We start from the raw sequence: 12,487 nt of genomic DNA, 5'->3' as shown, positions 1-12,487 counted from the left end.
GAGTGTCGCAATCAAAAGAGGTCTTGAGATTATTGTTGTTGACAATCGAAGTACAACATTCATTTCGTATTATATCCCCTTATTTTCCTTTGGAAGTATATGCATATCCTTATGATACATCCTAAAAAAATTAGTATTACATTCCTCGCCCTCTCAGGAAAAAACAGTTTCTATTCACTTTATGAGAGGACTTTGGAGAAATTGAAGGAACTGAGCTCCAAACTAAAATGGGAAAGGATGAAGAGTTCCCTGTAATTTTTGGAAGGGGTATATGAATATCTTCTTATCAAGGTATGCACATATTAAAATATTTTACTTACATATTTTATTTAATACAACATTACACATACATTGTGCCATATAGGTTTATCGTTGCAAACTAGATTCAACTCAACAATACACATAAATCCTGCTTACCACTGGAGCTCATCAACTGGTACTAACTTTTTAGCTTTGCTTTTTAACTTGCCCTTCAATAGCATACTGAATACTTTATTTGGTGTCACAATAGGGCAAACACATGCTTTCAAGTTATGCATCAGCTAGCTTCTCTGCGTCATCAACGTCTCTCACAGTAACTCCTCCACAGCAGCAAGTTATCCCCATTGCAGAAATTTCAACACAGAATTCGGTAAGTGTTTCACTTATGTACGTGTGAATAGGTTTATTCATGAAATAGAATAATATACATCTACTTTTCATCTTCCTTCACAGATTGGAGTTTTCTATGTTGAGGCAGAAATGTCTATTTCAAGTGAGCTGCAAAAATTTTGTGTGCTTGAATGTTCAGGATGCAAACAAAAAAAGAGCACTAAAGAAAGAAGAGAATTTGAATGCACAAAGTGTAATCGACAGACAACATTAGTGTTACACCTCGGAAATTTCCCGTTAGCGTACAGTGAATAGATTAATAGAGGGTATGACATATACGATGTTTTGATAAGTAAAGAATAGTCTTTAACGGTCCTAATTAAGATTTCCAAAGACATTCGAGGTAAGAAAGGAGAGTTGCTAAGGAAAGCGATGTTATAAGTTGTGTGTCAGGCAAGAATTACGCGTATCGAGTTAATGACGTTTTAATGATGCTTTGGGAAAGAGTTATAACGTCCCTTAGATTGACGTTGAAGTGTTAGACAAGTGTTAAGAAGGTTCCAAAAGGATTGGAGACTAAACGAAATGACGGAAGACGACTTCGGGAAAAGCGCGTGAGTTGCACGGCCACTTCCACAGACCGTGTAACTTTGTACGAACCGTGGAAGGGTCCGTGAAACTCCCAGCAGAGTTGGTGGCTGGCTGGTGGTGGAACCACAACCAGTTCCACGGACAACATAATGTTCCACGGACCGTGAAAGTGTTCGTGGAAGTCCCAACGAGCTGGGTAAGTTCTGATTATATAAGTGTGTTCCCACTTCATTTATTTCATTCCACACACTTCTTCATCTCTCTCAAGACCTCTAGAATATTCCATACACTTCATCCACAAGAATTCAAGGAAAATTGATGATCAACTTCATCAAACCAACAAGAATCAAGATTGTGAAACACATTAAAGTCATCTAAGCCAAGAAATTCTAAGAGGAAGTGAGCTAGGGCTTTGGGTGCAAAAGAGTATTCCACTCAAGGCTTATTCTACCATTTTCTAAGGTATGTTTCATGATCTTTTCATGTTGTTTGAAGCATTGAAGAGTTGAAACACTTGGATTATAGAAGAATATAGGAAAGGGGTCATAAATGCAAGAATAGTGCTCTTGTTGAGCCATAGTTTGGAATAAATCATTGATGTGGATGTGTTATGATTATAAGTAGATTATGAATGGTATGTAGAACATGGAATGAGTATTAGATGTGAAGAAACACGATAGTGAACTATGATCATGATTTCGGAGAATTGAAGGGAAACCGTGAAAAATGAAAAATGTAAACGAACGACAATTGTTGTTTGTGATATTGTGGTTGTTGTTATGAACTTTTGGGAGTTGATTTAGAATATGGGGGAAGTCGTATAAACAAACGAAATTCTGCCCAATTTTCTCTAGCTTTAGTAAGCACGTTCTTATAATTATTTAGCTAATGTCGATACAAATCCTCTTGAAGGTAGAACGTGTGCATTAAGGGAGATCGAGCAAGCGATAGAATTAAACGACAAAGGTATGTAAGGCTATCCCCTTTTCTTTCAAAGGTATGGTCCCTATGTTTTGATTCCATACATGACGTTCATAATCTTTTCACTCTTAGAAATGCCAGAAGTTTATAGTCTCTGAAGAATCTTATGATGACTCCAATCCTAGAGATTTTCAAGCCTAAGGTTCTGGATAATTTCATGGTGTGACTGAGCGTCTTATATAATATATGGCCTCGACTTTTGTAGTGTGTGCCGTATAACATATGGCCTCGGTTTATGTCATGGCCCATTCAAGGTGAGACCTAACGGTGATGATGACGCCATAACGTAATCGGAGGTTCACGACCTTACGTCACTCCGATAGAGCGCACTTTTATTTGGGCTCTCATGCATGCTATGTATATTATATAAGTTTATGATATGTGTATGTATATAGGGGACAGGGGGAAAGGTGAGGCACTATAGACGCATAGCCACCTGATCAGCTGGCATCTTATGATATCATCCCGGACGCGGGCTATGTGGGTAATGGATCGGGCCGTACGTTCCACGGCAATATATTGATATATGATGATATATGGATCGGGATGCACGTTCCGCAACAATACATGATATGATATTTTACGAGTATGCATACATGACTCCGCCTTAAGAGGCAAGCAGTCACCGGTTATCTTCTTACCTTTATTTTATTTTCCTGTTCCGTTGTTATTTTATGATGCATGCCTTACATACTCAGTACATTGTTCATACTGACATCTTATTTCTTCTTGGATGCTGTGTTCATGCCCACAGGTAGACAGGGAGACGATCCGGCTTTCACAAGAGCCGGCCAGCTTGACTTGCAGCACTTCCACGTAGGCCTGGAGGTGTTGTTTCTGATATATTCTTTTGTGTATATTCTTGGATATAGTGGGGTCTTGTCCCATCTTCATGACTTCAGAGTTTCCATTATAGGCTCGTAGATACTCATGTGTGGGTAATGGATGTTATGTGACCCTCATTGTATGTTCTCACGATATTATTCTTTTGCTGCCACGAGGGCTTGTATATATATGTGTGTATATGCTTTATGGAGTTTACATGTGTACAGGTTAAGATGATAGTGGTATGATATGTGGTGCTCGGTAGTCAGCTCCGGGTGTCCGTCATGGCCCACTAGGCGGATCGTGACAAAAGTGGTATTAGAGCAGTTGCGTCCTAGGGTGTGTCTACGAGCCGTGTCCAGTAGAGTCTTGTTTATGGGTGTGAAGCACGCCACACTTATAAACGAGAGGCTGCGGGGCATTTAGGAATAATAACCGTCTTTCGTTTCATAGATCGTGCGATAGAGCTATAACGTAAGATTTCCTTTATTCTAATTGTGCGTTGTGATTTCAGTGATGCCGCGAAGAAAGAAGCAAATTCGCACAATATTAGATGCGTTGGGGAAGGCACCCGGCGAGAGCCTCTCTCCGAGTTTGGGATATAGCGAGGCTCGAGTCGCTCCACTCGCATCTTTCCCGCTCTGCCACTCGTGAGGAAAGCGTAGAGAGGGGGGCCCCGGCTCTTTCCCCTGTTATCGAAATCGGGACTTACGGTTGTTGGGTTGCTAACTCGATTAGTTACCGCTTGTGCTCGGCGCGAGTGCGAGGTCCAAGTGATAGGGCGATTGGTGCCCGGCCCGTGATTTCATGAGCTTAAATCCTCCGAAATTTTTCGGGTGCGAAACGGGATGAAGACCGCGAGGGCTTTATGAGGTATTGAGGACGTTGAGGAATGTCCAGGTTTCCGATCCGAGGTCCGTGGAGTTGGCTTCATATAGACTCGAGACGTGTTGCCGTTTGTGGTATAATAGCCGAATTTCCTCAAGAGGGAAAAGGCGCACTCCCCCAAAATGGCAAGAGTTTGTGGATGCTTTTATTCAACATTATTTTCCACTCCGAGGTTCGTCGGGCTCGTCTTGCCGATAGATTCAATCTTAAACGGGGGAATATGAGTGCCCGAGGAGTATAGTCTCCGGTTTAATTCGTTGGCTGATATGTTCAACCCATGGTAGCGTAACGTGGGAGAGCTGGTACACCGATTTGTGAGAGGCTTGGGGCCACGCTTATTTAAAGATCGTCCGACGCCTTCGCTGCGGAAGGGATGGATGTCTCGCGTATCCAAGCGCGTATGCCCGAGAACTTGAAGGAGCAACGACAACCGCCAAGGGAGAGCGAGAGATGTGGACGGGGACAGGTAAAAGGACTTGATCGGCGGGTGCTAGCCGGTGAGTACGGCCGAGGAAGCCGGGGGGCGAAAGAATATTCCGTATATTCGGGCCGGTCGGCATCTAGTGCGCCTCCTCGGTTTGCGGAGCTAAGGGTTTGATCGTCCTATTTATTCGGGCCGAGTCGAGCTCGGGAACTTCAGATTCCCCGATCGTGGTGATTCTAGCCGTAAGGAGCCGCCGGCATGCACGGTGCGATCAATGCGGCAAAAGTTGCATTTGGGTCGGTGTCACCCAGAACTCGGATGCTTGTTATGCTGTGGTCAAGTTGGCCACGTGATGCGTGATCGTCCGTTGAGGAGCGACGAAGATGAGGCCCGGCCTACGGGTTCGGCCAGCGGGTTCTTCGTCGTCGGCGCGTCCCCGTAGGCAAAAAGCTTCCCGAGTTCCCGTGCCGTGGGCGAGACTAGCAAGAAGCCTCTAGTTCGAGCCGGTACCCGGAACCGATATACGCGGCGGGCGGGCCGACGGGATGCGGAGACCTCTCCTCGATATTGTAACGGTATATTGACGGTATTTTCTTATGATGTTTATGTATTAATGTCAATCCGACTCTACACTTGTCATATATTACTCCTTACATCGATGGTCGTATCGGGATAAAACCCGAGCCAATCCAACCTTTTGAAGTATCCACTCCAGTTGGTGACCCAGTATTAGCCAAACAAGTGTATAGAAATTGTGTAATTGTGGTGTGTGGCCGGCACACTGTAGCTGATTTGATTGAATTAGAAATGTTGGATTTTGACGTTATTATGGGCATGGACTGGTTAGCTTCCTGTTATGCAAATGTAGATTGTAGGGCCAAAATGGTCCGGTTCTAATTTCCGAGAGGATCAGTTTTAGAGTGGAAGGGTAACACTGCATCTCCAAGAGGCAAGTTTATTTCCTACCTCAAGGCAAGGAAGATGATTGCTAAGGGCTATATTTATCATTTAGTTCGAGTTCATGACACGGAAGCAAAACCGCCGACTCTTCAGTCTGTTCCGATAGTAAACGAGTTTCCAGATGTATTTCCGGATGAGCTTCCAGGTCTTCCTCCAGAATGGGAGATTGAATTCACTATCGATGTATTGCCGGATACTGAGCCAATATCTATCCCTCCCTACAGAATGGCTCTGCGCGGAATTGAAAGAATTAAAAGCACAATTGAAAGATTTACTCGAGAAGAGATTTATTAGGCCCGCCCATTACCGCGTGGAGCACTGTCTTATTCATAAGGAAGAAAGATGGATCCCCGCGGGATGTGTATTGATTACAAAAATGAACCGAACAGGTGACCATAAAGAATAAATATCCACTTCCGAGGATCGACGATTTATTCGATCAATTACAAGGAGCCAATTGGTTTTCCAAGACAGATCTGAGGTCAGGATACCATCAAGTGAGAGTCAAAGAAGAAGATATTTCGAAGACGGCTTTTAGAACCAGATATGGTCATTATGAATTTTGGGTGATGTCGTTTGGCATGACCAACGCTCCAGCAGTGTTCATGAACCTGATGAATGATGTGTTTAGACCATTTATGGATTTATTTATAATTGTATTTATTGATGATATCCTGGTATACTCTAAATCAGAAGGAGAGCATGCGGAACATTTGCGTACTGTCCTTGGAATTCTTCGAGCTCGCAAATTATATGCTAAATTTTCAAAATGTGAATTCTGGTTGAACTCTGTAACTTTTCTGGGCCACATCATCTCAGCTGATGGTATTCGGGTTGACACCCAAAAGATCGAGGCTGTGAAGACTTGGCCAAGGCCTACAACACCTACAGAAGTTCGTAGTTTTCTGGGTTTGGCAGGGTATTACAGGAGATTTGTGGAAGGGTTTTCCTTTATTTCGGCACCGTTGACGAAGCTAACACAGAAAGTTGCTAAATTTAAGTGGACAGATGCTTGTGAGCGAAGCTTTCAGGAGCTAAAAGATAGGTTAACTTCAGCTCCAGTTCTGACACTTCCAGAAGGATCAGAAGGTTGTGTGGTGTATTGTGATGCCTCTCGGTGTTAGGGTTGCAGTGGTATTCATCGCAAAGGCAAGGTCATTGCCTATGCTTCTAGGCAGCTGCGAAAACATGAGAAGAATTATCCGACCCACGACAAAAGTCTTCAATACATTTTCAAGCAAAAGGAATTGAATCTGCGTCAGAGGCGATGTTTAGAGCTATTGAAGGACTATGACGTGAATATTCTGTACCATCCTGGCAAAGCAAATGTGGTGGCTGATGCTCTCAGCCATAAATCCATGGGTAGTCGAAGTGATGTTCCATCAGAAAGGAAGGAATTAGCTCGTGAGCTCCACCAACTAGCTAGCCTAGGAGTTCGGAATGGATTCGAGCAACACAGAGTTGATGTGCTTAACTTGTTCTTCGTCCTTAGACACAGAAGTAAAAAGGCGTCAATACGAGGATCCCAAATTGAGGTATTATAAAGATGCACGTTCCTAAAAAGAGAAGTCGCCATTTGAAGTCTCTGCAAATGGGATTCTCAGGTACCGAGACAGGCTATGTGTTCCGGATGTTGCGAGACTGCATCGTCAGATTCTGGAAGAAGCTCATTACTCCCGTTACTCCGTTCATTCGGGAGTGACGAAGATGTACTATGATCTCAAACTAATGTATTGGTCGGAAGGAATGAAGAGAGATATAGCTGAGTTTGTGGCTCAATGTCCAAACTGTCAACAGGTAAAGATTGAGCACCGGAAACCAGCATGGCTCTTGCAAGAAATGGAAATTCCAACATGGAAATGGGAGGCGATTAACATGGATTTTGTTGTTGGATTACCTCGTTCTTGGCATAAGTACGACTCCATTTGGGTGATTGTTGACAGGCTTACAAAATCGACACATTTTCTCTACCTCGGATCTACATATTCACGAAGACTTTGCTAGATTAGTATCCAAAGAGATAGTGCGGCTTCATGGCATTCCTATATCTATTATTACCGACAGGGGAGCACAATTTACAGCTAAGTTCTGGAAATCCTTTCAAGAAGGATTGGGCACTCAAGTGAAATTTAGCACTGCATTCCACCCGCAGACTGATGGACAAGCTGAACGCACTATTCAAACCTTAGAAGACATGTTGCGAGCTTGTGCATTGGACTTTGGTGGTAATTGGGAGGATCATTTGCCACTTATTGAATTTGCATATAACAATAGTTATCATGCCGGTATTCGAGATGGCCCCTTATGAAGCCTTATACGGGAGGAAGTGTAGGTCGCCTATTGGATGGTTTGAAGTGGGAGAAACACAATTAATAGGCCCGCAAATTGATCCAACAAGCAATTGAGAAGATTAAGCTTATCCGAGATCGGTTGGTGACAGCTCAAAGCCACCAAAAGTCTTATGCGGACAATCGTCGTAGGAATTTGGAATTTCAGGTCAATGACTGGGTATTTTTTAAAGTATCGCAAATGAAGGGGGTAATGAGATTTGGTAGAAAAGGTAAGCTCAGTCCTCGATACATTGGGCCCTACAAGATTGTACGCGGATGCAGAGCGGGGCCAAGTAGCTTATGAATTGGACTTACCCCGTAGCCGAACTCGGCCATGCCTTACATACTCGGTATATTGTTCATACCGACATCCTATTTCTTCTTCTTGGATTCTCGTGTTCATGCCCACAAGTAGACACGAGGAGACGATCCAAATTTCCTAGGAGCCGGCCCGAACTGCCTTGAAAGCACTTCCACACCTAAGTTGCTATTTCTGATATATTATTTTGTGTATATTCTTGGATATGGTGGGGTCTTGTCCCATCTTTATGACTTCAGAGTTTTAGTTAGAGGCTCGTAGATACTCATGTGTGGGTAGTGGATGTTATGTGACCCTCATTGTATATTTTGTATATTATTCTTTTGCTGCCACGAGGGCTTGTATATATATGTGCGTATATGCTTTATGGAGTTTGCATGTGTACAAGTTAAGATGATAGTGGTATGATATGTGGTGCTCGGTAGTCAGCTCCGGGTGCCCGTCATAGCCCACTAGGCGGGTCGTGAAAATTAGTGCCTCGGTATTACATTTTCACCATACATATAAATTTCATCTCCACAAAATATAGCATATCTGTACAAATACTAAACTTAATATGTTTCCAGGTGTACCTTTCAAATTGATCTTACTGACGGCAGTGGGTCGATTACGGCAGTAATTTCCGGAAATATAGCTGAGAAAATGCTTTGCATGACAGCATAACATATATTTGAAACAGCTTTGGTCAAGGTTGCCCCTTATTTATATGTAGTAGTATACTTCATATGTTTTTGATTTGATATTTCTGCTAAAATCAGCCACAACCAAATAGTTTTACCATGCACAACACTATCTACATAATGCTTATTACATATTTTATTAAATCTAAGAAATGACTATTCCCGCTTGCAGAATCAACTCCTGTCCATTAACCATGTTCGTAAGATGTTGTCGAATAGACCGCTCCGAATTCAATTAAGAAAGTCATCTTGAGAAGTTTCGAAACGATTAATACGTACAACGCATAATTTCGTCCTACATAGAAAGGGAACCAATCTTGCCACCTAGCATTAATCAGAGGGACATCTTTGAAGCCTCTAAGCACAAATGAGGTAGACATGGAGGAAGCAATTACTACATTTGACTCTTCAAGCACAAGGCTGAAAGTCTAACCATCCACACTAGCAAAAAAGCTGTAAAAGGTCAGTCTACTCAAATACTCACAATTCAATCAGAATTTTCAATTGATATGGTTTCCTTTTCACTGTCTTTATGATGTTTCACTGTAGGAAGTGTTGTCCTTATTTTTGTGACTTTTGCTTACTGGAAAAGACATGTTTTTGGAATCAAGTTTATACAGCTTTGCTCGGTAGGGAGGACTGATCATCACGAACTAAGAAGGATAAAGTAACGAAGATGATATGCAGATTATTCAGCTTTTTTTGCCGGCCTCAACGTTGTACATTCACACGTAAGTCGATATGCATAATCCAAATTTACTCTGTCTCTCCCGAAGACATTGCTTTAGAAAATATGTCATCTTAAATTTTTATGGCGTTGTTGGGTGTATTGGATATGAAAAAGGTCTCTGTCAAAGTCAATAGCCTGGGAAAATGCTTACTATATGGTACTATATACTTTTTAGGGAAAAAAAAAACAGTTTCTTTTTAAAGTAAACTGCCTACACACTGAATAAAGTTTTTAGTAATTTTAGTTCAAAGTGTGTTGTGAAAAATTTAAGCGTGGAAAGTCGAATAGATAAATGCTTGATTCCAAAGATTCTCCTAAACTAGACTTCTATTTCTTGTCTTCTGCTCTGTTAATATCTGGGCCGCCGAAGCGCATATAAAAAGAAATCGAAGTAAAAGTAAATCCATTTTCAAGCCTTGCTGATATGTTTGGCATATACAAATCACATGCTTTTCTTGGATATATTTTCTTCTGGTCTAGAGATAATTTACATACAAAATGAGGTAAAAGGTAGTTGATAAAGTTGCTGTTTTTGAATCAAGTAGCCATTCACAATTACTAATTTGTAGTTTGTGTGTAATTTGTAGTTCTCATATTACTTCTCAAATTTACAGGCCTCGATGTGAAAACTTCGTATCTATCACTTAAGCAAATTACATGTCTGTTATGTTTGTTATACCAACAGACACATACACGTTTGCATATACAGTGATGCACTTAGTGCAACTGGAATAATTCTTTTCTGCAAAGGAACCACTATGAGTGAAACACATAGGAAAAGTACATGTAGTTGCAATTATCGAAGTTCTAATATCAATTACCTAATAGCCTTGGAAATTATTTGTCCAGCCATCTCTCATGTCAAAGAACAATGGCACAACCTGGACATAGAAAAAGTAGCAGGATGCACCAAGGAATATAAATAAAATCATGTGTATCTCAATCTCAACTCATCATTGTACTTTATATTGAATGTTGCTATTTAATCTTACGTACAGCCTATACGAAGATTTAGATTGTTTTGTTGTTGCCACATATGTAGTCACACAAGAGAAAATATGACTGAACAACTTTTTAAGAAATTCTGCATCTTTTTCTACATATAGCAAAGTTATTCCTTCATTGTAGTTTTTTTTTTTTTTTTTTTGGATTCTTTTTATCTGATTTGAATGTTATAAGTGCTGGAATGAGTTCCTTCATCAGAATTACAATCAGCTTTTAAGTAACATGGAACTTCGATTTCCAAACAGTGAAATTGTGATTTTAGAATGTCCATTATCATTGTGATGTTTCGAGCTCAAATGTCTAGATTTACAACGGTAAAGTTTAAGTTAATGTAGCACGTAATGGAGAATCTAACTAAAAGTTTATGTGTTGCTTTTATTAGTTTAGCTCTCCTGTTCTTCCCTTTGTCTCTATAATGTGGTGAGTTATTATTCCTCAGTTTTTCAATTTCTGCCCAATTTATGTTCCAATTGATTTTTCCTTTTTCTCTGCAAGTGTTTGAAACATGCAGAAAGCTTTTTCATGGTTCTAAATTTACTCAATTTCATTGGGTTATCTTTGGGTTGCTGCACTCCTATGTTATAATCAACTAACACTTTTACAATTGGTTTTTTATTGTTGATGCTACTGCTACTATAAATCTTTTCCGTATCAGTCTGACTTCAGTAAATGGTGCCAAATTCTTATCGTTTTTCTATAATTTCTCACTGTTAACCAATTATGCACATGCATCATATGATCTCTTTAGTTTCGATTATGCACATGCATCATATGATCTCTTTAGTTTGTGTGGTATTCCTTTTGTCGCCTGTGGCTACACAAATCTGTATGCATGTGAATCTCATATCTACTTTTAGAGATTAATGGTTTACAAATTTTAATTCTACGTGAAATTCTCTGTGTTTTATGTATTTTTCTTTTAGCTTCTTCAATTCAGCATATGATTATAGATTCTTTATGCTCATAAAGATTTGATCTCTGTCTTTCTTCATGTTTCGTGGTGGGTTCTGTACCTTCATATATTAATTCTTCAGATGCCTCTATGGAAATTCCAATACGCACACTGATCTAGTCAATGTGGTTGATAATATGTCTAAAAGAGTTGAGCAATATCTAATTATTTTGTCTTCCTCCACACATCTTTGAGTTGCAATTAGACTGCCCTTTAAATGATAATCTACCTGTCTTCTCGCATAGTAGTTGAGCAGATTTGAGAATACGCAATATTACCAATTATGAATAGGAATGGGCTCCCAACTATGTATTACAGTTGTTTACCCCATGCTTTTGTTAGTTAAATTATGTTGCTATTTGCACGAAGGCATCTTCCTGTTTTTGTTTGTCCTGAAAGTAGTTTTCCTTTCTTGACTTTTACGTTCTTAGTGGATTTTAATTTCTCAATAGATGACATTACGGACTATTTGTCATTCATTTACTTAGAATGTAATGCTCGAAAAAACTTTTTATGAGATGTAGTAGTTAAACCATAACTGAAAACTAAAGTAAATAAGAAAAATAAGGTCATGCTTTGTGTTATCAAAACCAAATAACAAAATTAGATTTCTTATTTGATTTATGAAATAGGATAGATGTATCTTTGAACTTATCTCTCCGTGATCTCTATTTATGCTTTCTTTATCAATAATTGGTGTTTTACCTTTTTTCCCAGTTACTTCAAAATACCTCCCTGCTATCTGGTTTTTGCAATAGCAAAGGTTGGCTACTTGATGTACTTGAAGATGTTATTTGCATATAGTTATGCTAAACAATGTACTTATCTTTCTATACTTATGCTAAACAATGTACTTATCTTTTCTTATGATATCCAGTTTTCATATATATAACAAATCATAGCTTCATCCCCTGACCATCAACTGCTACATAAACAGCAATTGTGGATTGTGTCGGGCCCGTGCTGCCCAGCTAGTATTATATATAATACTGTGATTCCAAACAACGGTAGATTGGACTATCAACATGTTAACTATTAATTAATTAGAGATGCAACTCGCATCTGTGGTATATTATATAGCACTCTATTCTTCAGTATATACCACACGTGGAAGAAGAAAACCCAATTTTGTTTCAAGAAGTCATAGGCCTGTGTTGGGTAAGTGAAAACTGTCATGTTGACTACTTTGACAAAGTCCACTCACTAGAGGA

General features: G+C 40.1%; 2 long non-coding RNA genes across 2 annotated transcripts; both read left to right on the top strand.

Moving 5' to 3' along the window:
• Positions 1-505: 505 nt before the first annotated feature.
• Positions 506-8,841, top strand: LOC132069302 (uncharacterized). The gene is made up of 4 exons (XR_009417733.1): positions 506-631; positions 715-844; positions 8,509-8,599; positions 8,762-8,841. It is a non-coding gene; the product is annotated as an uncharacterized LOC132069302 (long non-coding RNA).
• Positions 8,842-8,909: 68 nt separating this feature from the next.
• LOC132069301 (uncharacterized) lies at positions 8,910-12,049 on the top strand. The gene is made up of 3 exons (XR_009417732.1): positions 8,910-9,051; positions 9,139-9,320; positions 11,994-12,049. It is a non-coding gene; the product is annotated as an uncharacterized LOC132069301 (long non-coding RNA).
• Positions 12,050-12,487: the final 438 nt, after the last annotated feature.

This window comes from Lycium ferocissimum, chromosome 9 (assembly GCF_029784015.1).
Source record: "Lycium ferocissimum isolate CSIRO_LF1 chromosome 9, AGI_CSIRO_Lferr_CH_V1, whole genome shotgun sequence".
Lineage (NCBI taxonomy): Eukaryota > Viridiplantae > Streptophyta > Magnoliopsida > Solanales > Solanaceae > Lycium > Lycium ferocissimum.
The sequence above is the reverse complement of the archived record's forward strand: the minus strand, read 5'-3'. Positions and strand labels throughout refer to the sequence as shown.